Raw genomic sequence first — 16691 nt, 5'->3', positions numbered from 1 at the left:
TCAAAAAACGAAGGGCACACTTACGATAGCCCAAAGTCTCAGCTAGAACATACTAAAATATGGAAGAAATTCACCGAAGCATTAAGTGAGCTAGTCTTGGATAAAGATTGTACTGTTCCGATAGAAAGGTTGGACCAGTAAAAAAATAGGTTACTGTGCAGCCCTGTCAGTATAATAATCATTATACATTGATGTTGTGTTTCTATATGATGATGTGCTTCATCATTGATGCAGGTATTGTTCTTTGCAGTGGAGAACATTAAATATAAATCTGCTATATATTTTTTTTGTAATGTGATGCGCTATGTAGAAGGTTAATAACTACTTTATGCTGAATGAACTTGTGGTATGTACAGTGTAGGCTACTATAAAACGATGGTATGCTTTGGATTATGATATAGATTTTGAGTTTATGATAAAGATTTGAAGTTTTCGTGAGATGATTAAAAACCACAGAAATGGAATGTTGAAGAATATACAATTTAATAGGAACTAAAAGTTTATTTGACCGTTAACCAGTTGTGACATTACTCAGATATTTCATAAACAAAGCAAAACAATGGATCTAAGGGAAGATGATTCACACTTTTAATTAAAACCTATTTATTTTGGGATATCTCAGCCATATGAAAACTGGTTTTCATCCAATAGATTTTTAATTCATGCTATAATTGCATGCTCTTTAATATTTTACATCTGCTAATTATCATGCAAAAAAAGGTTACAACCTGAATCACCACCTCAATCAAAACTATGCCATGCTTTTCAGCTCGTAATCATCATTAATACACTGATGTCATAAACAGAAAACACTCATTGATATTCCATTTACAAACTTGAAATGGTTGACAACAAAAACATGATGTTTCCCTGAAAACAATACTGTTGACATGGATATTTGGTGTGTGACTTATTAATCAAAATTTAGACTGCTATAAAAGGGATTTCGGTACAAGGACTGGTGATGTAGACGTTACTGCCAACAGCCATGTTGTGATCTGAGAAGTATTGCAGAACAAAGAATAATATGTGTAGGATAATGAGTGATGAACTGTTTGTGACATTAGTAGATGCGAAGAAAATAAAATGGTTTGTCGATATGGTAGGATTTTAGTGAACATTCTCATATTGCTAAATTACACATACTATCGTATGTATATACAGGCAAATATTTACTAAGTTTACATGCAATATGCACTGAGATTATAATGTGTATGGTATCTGTATTGTTTTTGTTTTGTTTTGTTTTTTTGTTTTTTGCCTGAGCATGACATACCTTTTTGGATATGGAAATTCTGAGAATGCACACTAACTGTATGCACAGTTCTAAGGAATATTTCATGATCATAAAGGCATACATAAAAGAGCATAATGAGACATGGAACTTTGCTGGTTTTATCAGAGTGAGTTAAATAACAGGAAAGGGTTAGTTTGCTCTAAAAGTTGTCCTCATCTGTAGTTTGATATATTTATGATAGAGGTGCTGTTCGTACTGTGAGCTGAATCAAGCAAAGAAAGGTTTGAATAGCCATAAGAGATACTCACATGTGTATATCATGTTTTATATAACATACGCAGTTCTTATTAAGATTACAATGTCATGTAAAATGAATGAAGGATACCAAGTGGTAGAAATTGACCACCCTCATTGAACTTCAGAGACAGTTAAAGGGATGGTACAGTATTGGTGGAGATGAAAATTGGGCTTTTAAATTTTTGCAAGATACCAAGAAAACACTTATGATATAGTGCAGAGCATACCATTTTAAGAGGAATTCAAAGTTTATTTGATGAAAATCGGGTTTGGAATTACTGAAACATCCAAAAACAAAGTAAAACAAAGTGATCGTAATAAAGTGTGGGTCCCACACTTAAGTCAGTTGGTTCAAGGTGGCCAGAAGTGAGTTAAATTGATGTGTACTTAGTATACTATGTGAATGTCATAAGTATTCAGAATGTATTGTTATCATATGTATACGCCTTGGCTGTATGCAGTTTGTACAGATGTGCATGTTAAGAGGAATAAATTCTGTGTAACCAGTGACCTAAAACCAATGACTGCTTTTGCCTCATTTTTGTTTCAGCAAGTACAACACCTAACCATCTTCACATGATGTGTGTGTGTGTGTGTGTGTGTGTGTGTGTGTGTTCCATGTACTATCCACAGCTAGACATGATTTTAATTAAGACCAAATTAAAAAAGTGAACTTGCTTAGAATGAAATATACTGGGAGAAAAAAAAAATCTACGAATGAAGTTGTTACTATAGTGTCAAAGGGTTCACTGATTGAAAGTCCCTTAGACATGAATGTGAGAAGTCATTATCACGTGGCCTGTTATGACATAGGAAAATATCTTTATCAGCATTACATTTTAGGAATGGAAAGAGACAGGTATAAATGGAAAGGACAGGGCGAGAGAGAGAGAGAGAGAGAGATAGGGAGAAAAGGTGAGAGACAATGAAATACAAACTTTTTTTTTTTAATAATTGATGTTTCATAACCATGATTTTTTTTTTCTAGTCTACTTATTTTACATTTCATTACAACACACATAATTAGACGAGGAAGATTCCATGTAGGCCTACACAGTCAATAGGTTCATGGCGTCCGATCAAGTAGTTGTTATTTTATGAAATAATGTACGTGATGTGAACTAAACATGTGCAAAATGTGGGCGTGATAAGGGCTGTTTTTCGTGAGTTATTGCAAAGAAAGTTGCAGAAAGAAAGAAATATCTCAATACATCGAAGATCAGCTTTTAGATAATTTCAACGACTGTGCTTTGTGGTCTATAATTGACAAGTGCGAGAGAAAGCTAAAACAGAATGAAGTATATTTGACCTTTGACCTCACTTTGCACACCCAAGATGGCGTCTAAGCAAAAAGTGATTATTTTATGAAATGATTCTTGTAACATGGTCTTCGCGTGTGCAAAATATGAGAAAGATAGGACATGTATTCACCAAGATACAGGATGAAACATTTATGACCTTTGACCCTAATTTACATACCCAAGATGGTGTCCGATCAAGTAGTTGTTATTTTATGAAATAATGTACTTGACATGTACTAAACATGTGCAAAATATGGGATTGATAGCCATTGTTGTTGTTCATCTATTGCACAGAAAGTAGTAGAAAGACAGAAAAATAAAGAAAAAATTATGTTATTTTATAGAAATTTGAAGGAGAAGCATAAAAAAATCAGAAAAAGATAAAGTAAGGAAAGGGAGATTAAGATTAACTAAAGAAAAGAAGAAAAAAAGTGTTTAAAAAATTTAAAAAAAAAATATTGGCAGGGGTGAGGCTCGAACCAGGGACCTTAGGATTACGAGTCGGATGCGCTACGCAATGACCTATTTCATTCTCCATAGGCCCTGTGTATTAAGCAAAATGACGCTGCATCGAAGCCTCGTGCCATTTTCAACCAAGTTTTTCGACGTGATGCCGACGTCGTATGAAAAAATGAAGGGCACACTTACGATAGCCAAAGTCTCAGCTACAACATACTAAAATCTGGGAGAAATTCACCGAAGCATAAGTGAGCTAGTGCTCGAAAAAGAGAGTCATGTCAATTTTCACTGCCAGAAAAACTGCTCTCCCATAGAGATAACACGTAAACTGGTCAAATTTGACAATATTACTTTCAATCCAATTTTACGAAGTGATGCCGTCATCCAATCAAAATGTTGTAAGGATATGAATGAAAGATCATTCAATAAGCTACAACATACTGAAATCTGGGTGTAAATTGGCAAAGGATAAGTGAGATACGCTCGAGTGAACTTGAAATTTGATGATGTTATTTTGAAAATTTACTTTTTTTACTTTATTAAGAAATTTGATATCTTTTAATCATTTTGCCAGCATTGCCAACCCATGAAATAACATGTCCAACTCATCAGCTTTCAGAATATGTAAAGAAAATGGGGGGTTACCGTCCATCCTGACGAGTAAAATCGGATTTAAAATTGGCGTTTTTTTGGCATCGTTGCACTGTATATCGCCATTGACGCTCGCGCGCGGAATTTCAACTTTGACGGGCCCGTATGACGTCATATTGAGTCGGATTGACTTGAAACTTGGTAGAAATATTCCTTGACATTTCCGACATCCGATTCTTGTGAAAAAATTGAAAATTTCTATTTCATATTAGCTGTGCGTGCAAATATGTGCGCGCGCGTACGCGTCCGTCCATTTTTTTCAATTTTTCAAAAATGCTTCAAATGGTCTGAAACGTGTGCAAAAAAAATTTGAGCTCGATTCGAGCATACAAATATTTCAACGCGCGCGTACGCGCGCTTTTTGAAATAAAAATGAATTTTGAAAATATGAGTAAAATCCGCTTGACTTGAAATATATGTGACGTAAATTTCATTGAAATATTCCATTTCATTAATGAGATATGCATGAAAATGTGTTTTCATATAATGACGTCATAGTGACGTCACGGTCGACTGATCACTATGATTTTACTTGCGCTGTCGTCTTTGCGACATGATACATATATGGTATAAGTTTGACATTGGTAGGCAATGCACTTTCTGAGCTAACCTCTGCACAACTTTTGTCCAGAAATAAAGAAAGAAAGAAAGAAAGAAAGAAAGAAAGAAAGAATCCGTACAGATACAATAGGTGATCCGAGAGGATTCTCGGATCACCTAAAAACATCAATGAACACATTCCCAGCTACAACGTTGTAGGTGATCCTTCCGAGCACCTACATGTATGTTGTACCTACACTTGTACATGTAATAAACCTTGTACATGTAGCTACAACAACTGTCCCCAATGGTGATAGACATGCAACAGCCAATAACCTTCAAGCATTTTACTGTAGTTAATTGCTATAACCATGACTGACGTTCATACATTTTGTTGTTTACTTGAAACATATACTGTATGAAACAGACATAGCTAGGCCTAGAGGTGCAATTTTTTACATCCCCTAATATCCCTGAGATGTACAATACCTAATTATTAATAATCATGAAGACACTATTATACATTGTAGTAGTATTGACCGATATACAATGTTCAATGTACTTAGTCTGGTATATGTATACAATGTAATACTCTTAGATTGTGACATGTACAGTACAGATGTATGTATGACAAGCCAACAACCTCCCTGAGCACATGTGTAGAGTATGGTACTGATATAAAAAACCTACGGTCCCTAAAATGGCACCTGTCACTAACATACAAATTGTACATTCATTACGTACAATTTGTACCACAGTGAAGAGGGAGCTCACTGCACACACTCCGTATCGTTCAAACACACAACAGCATCCATCTGCTACCCATGCCATTGTTCCGCTGAGTGGAGAATAGCACAAGACTTTACAACATGCACCTCGATCAGTTTCTAACCCATTCATTAAAAAAGCACAGTCACATTTGCTTAGATGACACTTGGGTTGATGCTCTCACTATAAATCACATTACTTTCCTTGACTGCTGACTGACTGTTGCTTTTTGTGTTTTGATTAAAGCTGTTCCAAGACACTAGTGCAATGCACAATGAGAGTTTGTACGGCCCCTTTCTACATTGTACAAGACTGTACGAGTGGTTACAGCTCGTTATTCCGAAGGTTCGTTATTCCGAAGGCTCTTAAGTCCGAAGATTCGTTATTCCGAAGGTTCGTTTTTCCGAATTTCATTTTCGGATGAACAAATCTTCGGAATAACGAACCTTCGGAATAACGCCACAAATGTTCGGATTAACGAACCCTTTTTCATTTTCGGATTAACGAACCTCTAGGTATAGGGAATTTGTGTGTTTCAGATTAACAAACCTTCGGAATAACGAACCTTCGGAATATCAAACCTTCGGAATAACGAACAGCACCCGTACGAGTACACTGTACATATGATCAAATCTGACAGCTGGTCTGAAAGAACTAACACTACATTGTATGCAGAAGAGTACTAGATGCTAGATTGCACTCAGGGGCTGCCGGGGGGGGGGGGGGGGGGGGGGGGAGGGACCTGCAAGCATAGAAGACACATGATTTTTATCCTTTCTTTCCAATAATATTGAATTTAAGACCTTGCATAGAAATTGAATACAGCATGCATGATGACATACAAAGTATCAATACTTCCTTTCTTCTGCTTTTTCCTCTTCCTTAGTTATATACTTTCTTTAATACTTCTATTTGTAATTTGCTTTACTATGTTCTGGTTCTTAATTTTCACTGTATTGCTTGTCATTGTTTAAATATCATGCACTTACTGTTAATGTAAATATCATGCACTTAGTTTTTTTTTACTGTACATTGTGCCTCTGCTCTTTTCTCATAATTATCTGAAGCAAACAAAGTACAGGTGTAGCTGCAGTCTAAGAGAATACATTTTTTTGTATACATGTACATGCCATCATGAACCATCATGAATGAAATCAAGACTTATTATGGGTAGTATTACTACATGTACAAGTAGTAGCCAAAAACTTGCACCAAAATCATCCTTATACCAGCCCGACCAGGCGCCATGTGAATACAGCGACTGGGCTGTGTATCCTAATACCTGCTTTTTCGGCAAGCACTTTAAAGAATGTCTTCTTCTCCTTTTTGTTTCTCTTCTTTTTCTGATTCTCTCTTCCTCTCTTTCTCCCTCTCGATCTCCCCCCCCCCCCCCAATAATCATATGAGATAAATTTCCAAATAACACAGTCTTTAAATGCAGCATTTGTAATACCTACAAGTGTACATCATGTACAGTGTATAATTCCAGTAATAGAGGGCAGCATTTCATTTTGATTTCCATACACATTGATTGCCAAGTGTAATGCACCATGACAGCACCAGCACAATGACACACTGTACAGTGAATGATCACAATCTTACTGAACAGTGTTGTACTGAAAGGACAGCATTCACTGTACTCATGAACAAATGCACAATTTGTGGTCAGTTTATGTATACATCATGATTTCCTTCATACACCTGGACACCATTTGCATCAACAAGCCTGTCCATTCACCAGAATAATTTTCAATATTAGAGTAGGCCTACACACTGTGAATACAAAAATTGAGATATTGTACTTGCATACTTGCCAACATTTTCATTTGAGAAAGCGGTAGAATCCAGGATGCCTATATGCGAGCAGCGCTACATGTAGCTTGAATACTAATGAAATCTTTTAAAAGCGGTAGTCTACCGCCAAATGCGGTAGAGTTGGCAAGTATGTACTTGCAATCTAATTTTTATGTTACTAGTATTTACCAAGTCATTTGGAGACCATTCAGGCCATCAGGAGCAACCTTTTTTTCTTGAGAAGTCATGGAATGTGTAGATACATTGTAATATATGTGGTATAAGGCCTGCAAAATGTACATGTACAACATGTAGGCCTACTGTACATGTACATACCGACAGATGTCGGGCAAGAGTTTATTGTGCACTTTTTGAATATAACACACATTCCAGAGCAATATAACTAGTCATTGAAGGTTGCATTTTTTTTTCAAACAAAGACATCCCATACACAACAACTAACAGTTGATTTTAAACCATGGAAGCTTTGAACCAAGAAATGTTTCTGTTTCCTTCTATTTTTTTATATTCTATTTCTCCAAGCTGCCTTTCCCCCCCCCCCAGAAAACAGAGAAAAGGAAAGATGAGTCACACAGAAATGTAGAAACACATGAATATTTCAAAACAGAACAAATTCTGAGTTTTCATAAAACTCCCCAAAACTTGCATATCTTCAATCATGCTTGCAAAATATCTCACATAAAAATATAGAAACACATGAATATTTCAAAACAGAACAAATTCTGAATTTTCATAAAACTCCCCAAAACTTGCATATCTTCAATCATGCTTGCAAAATATCTCACACGAGTTTCAAAATTTGAAGGGAAGTTTCAAAATTTGAAGGGAATTTACTTCCTAATTCAACCAAATTTCCAGAACATTTACCCCGGTAAATTCAATATTTAAAGCCTTACATTACAATCATGGCGAGTGGTTTGTGCGGCACGGAGAAAAACGCAACACGCTGCCCCCCCCCCATTCTGTATCAAATGTCGCGACAATAGCGCTGGCTCAATGGGTCAGCGAACACACACTGCGGCTCAAAATCACATGACCCAAAATGGCTATCCGAGCCACGCGAGCTCCCGATTGGAAGCATACTCACAGTGCGCATGCACATGAAGAGAGGCCAAAAGAACCACGCATCTTCTGGCCTCTCTCCTCCAATCACCGCAGCTCGTGGTCACAATGTTTGTGTATGATGCGTACACACACATGGGTCTCAGTGGCAACATTGTCCCACACGTTTACCGATATAGCACGGCAGTCTGGCATTGCAGACACAAATTTCATTCGTTCGGAGGAGTTTACAAAAATAACGTACCATTAGGGGTTAGGATCGTCCGACTTTGGAGAAGTACAGATATGGTAAATATCAAGAACTTTTCAGGCTTGCACAAACTCTACACTTGATATTACATGTATACTACAAATGTACATTACTAGGTTTTCTCAAGCTATTGATACATACTTGATTATATGTTGAATCTTGATCTTGATCTTGATGGTATACGTTGATCAGCCCTGGTAGAGCAACACTCAACTTTGGTTCATAGGTCATGGTGGGAGGGACATTACTCAAAGTGTTTTAATAATGTATCTTTGAATAAATTTGGATCAGCAATATTTCATTGTTTGTGGTAAAGCATTTCAGTATCTGGCGGTTCTTGGGAAGAATGAATGTAGATGGAGACCAGTTCTGGAAGTAGGGAGCTTAATCTGAAGAGGTTTCCAACTCCTGGTCCTTCTAAGTGGTTGTTCAGGGTTGAATCCTCATACTGTATCAGTGATTTGATTGTAAAGATGGGTCACAAATAAGAATATTTGATGCAACATCAAAGTTGGAAAATTTTCAGTAGATTTAAAGTACAGATTGTAAAAAAACCCCAAAAAAACCATACAGCATAAACCGGCAAATCGTTATATCGGTCCCCTCTCCTTCTGCGTGTGCATCTCCACTATGTGTAAAGTCTGTGGAGGTTGAAAGAAGTCCCCGGCTATCACGGCTATGACGAAATGAATGGCGCTGAAAGGAGTGGGGACCTATTTCGCGATAATGCCCATAAACCACAGGAACAAAAAAGAGGTGTGATATTTCAACAATATAATTTACATTCACATTTTCAAACTCGATGTGCTCTACTTTGCCCACATAAGGGATCTAAATAATGGACAGCATGACTTGTTTTGAATCGGGCTAATTTGTAGACTCTGCATCCATTTCCCTATTGCAAAATTTAATTTTGCAATAGGGAAATAGATGCAGAGTCTACAAATTAGCCCGATTCAATGTATGCGTGCAGTAGATTAGGTACACACTAGCCTGACCAGACCGCTGTGCGAAGCGAAGCACAGCAGTCTGACATATACACATTGTACTAGTGTTTAAACGTTGTAAACGACCGTCGCTATTGAGGGCAAAATCACATAAAATGTCTTTTATTTTGTTTGATTTAACATAAAGATAATTTTTACTTCTCACCTACATCGCATTTTGCTGATGGTGGAGTTGAATTTGGTGTTTCGTTGGTATCCAGACCTTATTGTTGAATTTTTCGGAGTACATTGTAGATTGTGCGGTGGCATCTTTTTCTTCGAGAGCTTCACAAAATCAATGAACTAACACGCATGCGCAACCGGAAGTGGTAGCGTTTTACGTACGCCCGTGCGCCCTTGCGTTTTGTGTGTTACGCAAAGCACTCGTATCCGCGCGTGCTGCTCCGGCAATGGTTTGACGTTTGCATGTGTCACTTCTGCTCTCCGACTAACGTTAGCTCATTAATATTGCCGACTAGCTCATGAATATTTTATTGCCGACTCGCTACGTTGTAGTATACGAGAATGACTGCCATTCAAATAACACGCAGAAGATGAGGAGTGAGCAATACGGATGCTTAGTTACAGACCTGATTTTAGTCAAGGATTTCGGTGAGTTTTTGACGTAGTTAAAAAAAATCGCATACTGATTATTGAATGAATATCATAGATTATGGGGATTCCTTATATTTTAGTTTTCTACAATTAAAAAAGATATTTATGAAGGAAACGTACACCCATCGCTGAAAATGACAATGTCTACTAATGTTAGTGGGTAGACTCTATCAAGACGTGCAGCCGCTGTCGCGAAGCGACGGCTGCGTGTAGTTATACACTTCACTTGTCTTGATAATGAATTTGTGCTACAAACAGAAAATCATATATTTAAATCATGCTTTGCATGTGCGTGGTGTGTAATAAAAAACATAATTTTTATTCAATATGAAGTAATACTGCTAGACTCTAGTCATTCCCGAATCAGACCTGCACTGCTGCAGCGCGCTGCCAGTCAGTGAAGCCTGAAGAAGGTGCTTTCCAATCCCCAACGTAGGATCACCCCTCAGTTGCCCCGTACGTGGCGTGGATTCACAAAGACCGTGGTGATGAATGAAGCTACAATATTGTGTAGCATCGGCCCATTCATTATTGTTCCAGTAGGGAAATCATAAGCAATTTTCTTTGCATAGGCAGGGGTTAAATTATTTCTGACAATGGATAAAAGAGACAAAGAATGTGTCACATCCTTACCAGTTTGAAGTGGCTTGCCCTCTTCTCCGTTGACGCTTTCCGCCGTTTGTAATCCGTAAATAACCAGAAAGGTTCTGATGCTACGACGATACGATTCCACAGCTCGTGCTCTCACAGTGTGTAAGCGCGCTAAGCTCGCAGACCAAAAACGTATGAGAATAACGCGTGTATGGTACGCCGAGTGTACGGTAGCAATCCACTGAACGCTACCCCATACATATTAGGGCTCACACGGGTAAATAATTCCCCATAGAGACGTGTGTTAAAATTCAAATTTCAAAAAATTCTGTAAGATAGCTGGGAGAAATGAGGTGTTTCATCTTCACTAACCTGAATAAGTGAGATATTACCTTTCATCCATCAGATTGCCAGGGTGGGTTGTTCTGCTCTAATTCTGTCCAGGGGTCCGCAAAGCCAGACTACGAGTTCTTGTCACTCAAAAAATCACCTATTTTCCGTACACGTACCCAATGAAATATAGTCCCCTCAAATTCCATCAGAAAAGCTTTCATCTTCCAATCTAAATGCAGTTTGTAGAGGAATTCATACTCAATATCTACAGCTATTCAGTTTTTTGCCAAACTACATCATTGATTTTTAATTAATTTTTTTCTTCATTTATTTTGGTATCTTTGGTACGAATTTGTGAAGGGGTCTGGGACAGTCCATTTTATTTACAGGTGTGAGCCCATTAGATACATCTACAGTTCGCTGCATGCTGCAGTGAACACATGGAATAATCATCCGATATACTAGTAGCAACGATAATGTCGTGTGATACTTATGGTTATGACCTTGTGAAAATCCCAAAGTTTAGAGTGTTTAAATGTCGAGAAAGAGCAATGATAAATCTAGGCCTATTAATTGTGAATAATAAATTATGATTAGGTGTTCAGCTATAGGACCCTAATTAACCTAATCTGTAAGATTAATTATCTGGAAATAAATGTTCTATTGAATTGAATTGAATTGAATTAAAAATTAATTGTAATATGTGTCATTCACAACCAGTACGGTTTCTTTTCTTTCTCAAGAGCATGAGTATAAAATTTGATGAGGGTCACATAATGATGCCTTAATACATGACTGGAAATAACATGAAAAGCTCTATATGAATATACTCAATTATCTTTTGCACCATTCTTTTTTTGGTTTATTTGTTGTTGTAGTTGTTGTTGTTGTTGTTGTTGTTTTTTACTTTTTAGTATCGGTACATAGCGTGATGTTTACAGTCTTATGCATGATAAACTGACATGATAGCAATTCTTGGTACAGTGCATCATGTATTATTACTTCAAACGTGGAGACCTGTTTGTGCTTTGAAAATAATCTAGCAATATAGCATTCTCGCATGACAAACAATGGCTGGAAGTTACTCTAAGTGTTTGTATGTAATCTTTATGTATACCATAATACATGTAATAAATATTACACGAAATATCCATCCCCTAGGCAAATAAACACACAGAACAGAAGGTATATTCACACGCTATGTAATGGCTCACACAACAATCATGAGTTTTTCTATGCTTGGTAAATGTTTCATTTTCCTCCTTGGCTACCCATATGCAACCAAGCCTATTTCTTAGAATACAAGTTGTCTCCACCATGGGTCTCGAAAAAAGTGATAGAACTTGTGTGTGTAGCATGAGCTGACCCCTTCCCCCCCCCCCCCCCCCCCCCCCCCCCAAAAAAAAAAGAGGAAAAAAACAAAAACAAAAACAAAGCAAAAACAGATGTGACAATTTGATTTGTCATGAATAATCTTTACAAGTGAATGGTTGTTTGCCAGTTTAGTGTCTGCATCATGACAACATATATTTGTCAGTTGGAAAAAAAACCAAAAAACACCCTCTCTTGGTATATGTAGGCAGGCCTAACATTACATATTTTGTGTTCAAGCAATTCAACAAACAACTATTGTAGATTTCTCTGACCACATCCTGTCCTTCTCTCTCTCTCTCCCTCTATCACTGTCTGTCCATCTGTCTCTCCTTCTCTCCCTCTTACTGTCTCTGTCTGTCTGTGTCTGTCTGTCTGTCTGTCTCTCTCTCTCTTTCTAGCTGACTCTCTTTCAAAGTTCCTTCCCTTGGATTTGTTAGATGAATTTGGAAACATGAGTAAATCAACCATTTTGGAATTTGGCTAAATTCAACTTCAAGGCCTCTTATCTAATGATATTCTATTGTGAAGTTTCCCTAAATATGCATGTGGATTGAATGAATATATAGCAATATTAGTAGAACATATCAGTGAAAGTTTGGGGAAAATCTGACAATCTCGAAAGTAAAAAAAAAAAAAAAAAAAAATCAGCAGCCATCACTGGATGAGAAGATTACAATAGTTTCCGACATCATGACAGAATGATGATACTGTAGGGCCTAGCTATAAGGAAAATGCAAAAGTTTCACAAGTTTCTATTTTCTAGCATAATGTAAGAGCAATACCTTTTCCAGAATTAGGGGGAATAATCATCCTAAACATATGTCAATAACAGGCCAAAAGAATGTGTACTTTTCATACAAATGAAATTTTGTGGAATTCTCTTTACAATTTCTTTATACACTTAACATGAATCGTTGTTTAGCAGTGGCCTCACAAACTGTTGTAGTTTTCTCATCCAGCGATGGTGGCACGAAGGCGTTACATATTCATGACTTTTGAATGGATTGTCCGATATTCCTTAATCTTCATTGATGTTTTCTACAAATATTGTTGCATTCATCGAATCCAAATGTATATTTGGGGAGCTTTCCCTCTCAATGTACCCATCTTACGCTGCAACTATCCATGAAGCCTACCTTCCAAATGAGTCTACACCAATTTGCATTTGTTACTTGCTGCAAGGCAGGCCACAGTTGGACAAGCATTTTGGTTGCTGAGGAGTATATTTTGTTCTCAAGTTGTGCAAAAGATTTGAATACATTAAAATACTCTTAAATCTGTCTGTAAATATCTATAAGTGCAATCTTTCTTTTGCAGAAATCAGTGTGTACGAGTAAAAACACTTAAAAAAAAAAAAATACATGTACTTTGCATCTGCCAAGACAAAGGGCTGAAATTATGCAACAACATGAAACCAATAGCATCCTTTAGCAAAGCACTGCAATAAGAGAGATGGAATGCAAACAGACAATCAGTATGTTTCTATTTTATTAATGCTCTGTGTGCAAAGCCACAATTTGAATTGGTGATTAACAACTACCTGAAGTTCAGGTTACTTCAGCAAATTTAACATATGTATTATATATAATATACTATGTATTGCACATTTTCAAACAGTCAGCATACAGGCTTGCTGATATTGGTTGATTGCTGCTAATTTTAAATGCTGCTGTTGTATAAAAAAAGCCACATTAGATTGGAATCTAAGGATATATTTCATTCATATGCACTTTATAATGCACTGCTGTAAAACAGGGTCATGTGAGTTTGTTACTAGGTAGAGGTATAGTCAGTACATATGATAGTTTTATGATCAAAGCACTTAGTACTGAAATGGCATTAATATGTATAGTACCACAAGGAAACAATTACAGGCCAATGTTACATCTATGTCAAGGTTATAAATTCAAAACTGATGATCAAAGTGAAAACAAAATATTTAAACAGACACGGTAAGAAAAGGAAGTCGTCTGTTAGGCAAGTCATTGCTACAAGACCTGGTTTGTAGCTCTTTTTTTTTTTTTTTCAATTTTTGGTCAAGCCCATTACTCTGCTCATGTGTTTTTAGTTGAGAATCGCCTGCTGGAGGGAATATTGACTACAGGGGGGCACTGCATGCAGCATTTTGTTATAAGCTACTGAAATCCTTGCATCTGATTGGCTCTGAGAGCAAATTGTCTGACATTAACGCTTCATGAAATGCCCCCCTGGACTGAATCGAACAGAAGTCTTCAACTTCTGTTATTGAGTTCTCCTCATGAGTATGTCAAGTACCGATTCTGAACAGAATTAGCAGGCCTTTTGAGCGTCCTACTTCTCCAAATGATCGACTGTTGGAAAGAGGACTAACGCAAGTCAGACCGTCACATTGGAATGCAATCCTGTTCGCTGTCAACTCAATGCGCATTTGTCATGACGGCCATCTCAGCACAGTACAGAATAGCACAACGTCAATGTGAAAAGACTACCTGTATGAAGGTCACAAGTTCAGTCAGCAGTAAGTTTATGCTTCAATGATTCCGTCTCTATCAAAAGTACCCCCCCCCCCCATATTGTGGAAAGAAAGGGCAACTTCTGTTTATACAACATAGGAACACACAGCATCATCATACAGTTAGATAGAATATATTTACATGAATACAGCTACTACTATAAATAGTTTTTTCCTCTTTTCTTTTAGCACAATAACTAATGAAAATTTGACATCAACTAGGTGTACCAGACTTGATCTCATAGCAAAACATACTGTTGTAGAGCACTCTCTTCATAACAAAATTACCTCAGTGATTACATAACACAGTATCACATAAAATACATAAATGAAATTGTGCAGTAACAGAACTCTTGTGAACACATACACATTGCAGTAGTTTTTGCTTTTGACAGTGGATCTGCCAAACACATTTATCATCCTATAATACAAATTTTCTGATTGAAATACAAGCTAATGACTATTCTGTGCTTAACAAAGAATTGGGATGGAAAAAACAAAACAAAATAAAAAGCAAATTGTCAGATGCTTATGAACAGGTAACTTTAAAGTTTAGTTTATCACTCTGACTGCCTCTAATATTCTACACTAATTGCTGGACTTATTTTGCTAAGCTTTTCATAATTACCAAATCTCTTTAAGAATTCATCTAATTTAACTAAAAACTTAATTTTACCTTGAACATATACAGAATTTGCTTCTTAGAATATATGGACAAATACCCACAAAAACAAATCAGACAAATAATACAGGTATGAAAATAAGTAAATAAAAATAAATCATTTGTTGCTTTGGTGTATCAAGCTGTTTCATTGGAGGCCGTTTGAAATGCAAAGTTTCAATAACAGATCATGATGTACGTAACAAGCATAACTACAGAACAGAAACAATTGTACTTCAGTACTGCACAAGTTTTCCCTTCCACAAGAGCTGACATAAGATGTGATCACATAACCAAAGTAATACTTTCTTGTGACAGAACAAATATTCACAAAAACATCAGATATTTTCAGGTTTATGTTTTTCTCACATGGTTCTTGCATACACCTCATACATAATTCTATAAATTTACATGCAATGAACTGTAACCAGCTAGTATAGTATTATACAGAGTTCATGACCCAGGTTTTATAATTGCAACAGATTGACAAATTGCCTTTCACTGACATAAGTACAGACAGATTATTCAGTGTTTTAGCAGTAGCCATGATTAAAATCACGGGCATACATACTTGGGTTGGCCTCGAACCAGTGACCTCCCGAGTGTTAGAAAGCCGTCATATCCATTAGGCTACCGAGCTTCTGCCTGATAGCCTGTGATGGATCTGTTCCTTTATAGCTTTATATCAGAAAAGAAAAATCACAGTCTGTCATCCAACACTCTACATGTACAATGTAGAGAATAAACAGAAACACATACCCCAAAAAGTGTCTGAGTGTGCAAATTGTGTTATACTATAGGGAGAAGGGAGATCTTTCAGAATATAATCACCCTTGCAGCCATTTAATCTACATAGAAGGAAAGGCTGGAACTCACATGATTTTTGCCTTTTTAAAGAAATGCAATCCAAGTATTAATACAGTCTGGAGTCGAGACGATTTAGGGAGCTTAAAGTAGAATATGATCCTGACTGCCATGATAATGATTTAAGCATGGGTGACAGTCTTTTGCAATATATGATTCAACTTGCTTAATTCTTGCTTAATTCGAGTGGTGTTCTCGATCCACAAGAGAGATGATTCAACACTTTAAAAAAAATTAAAACATCTTACCTGTTTCTCATATGACTCCATTGCTACTACAAACCATTGCTTCTACATACCCCTAAATATTACATATGTCCACAAATGATGACAAAAAGAAAAAGAAAACAAATACTCCTTATTTGCCCTCTCATCTGGAAGAAGCAGGATTGTTGCC

This window comes from Diadema antillarum, unplaced genomic scaffold (assembly GCF_040938485.1).
Source record: "Diadema antillarum isolate AM-2024a unplaced genomic scaffold, OU_Dant_1.0 scf00000108, whole genome shotgun sequence".
Taxonomy (NCBI): domain Eukaryota; kingdom Metazoa; phylum Echinodermata; class Echinoidea; order Diadematoida; family Diadematidae; genus Diadema; species Diadema antillarum.
Note: the sequence above shows the minus strand (reverse complement) of the source record.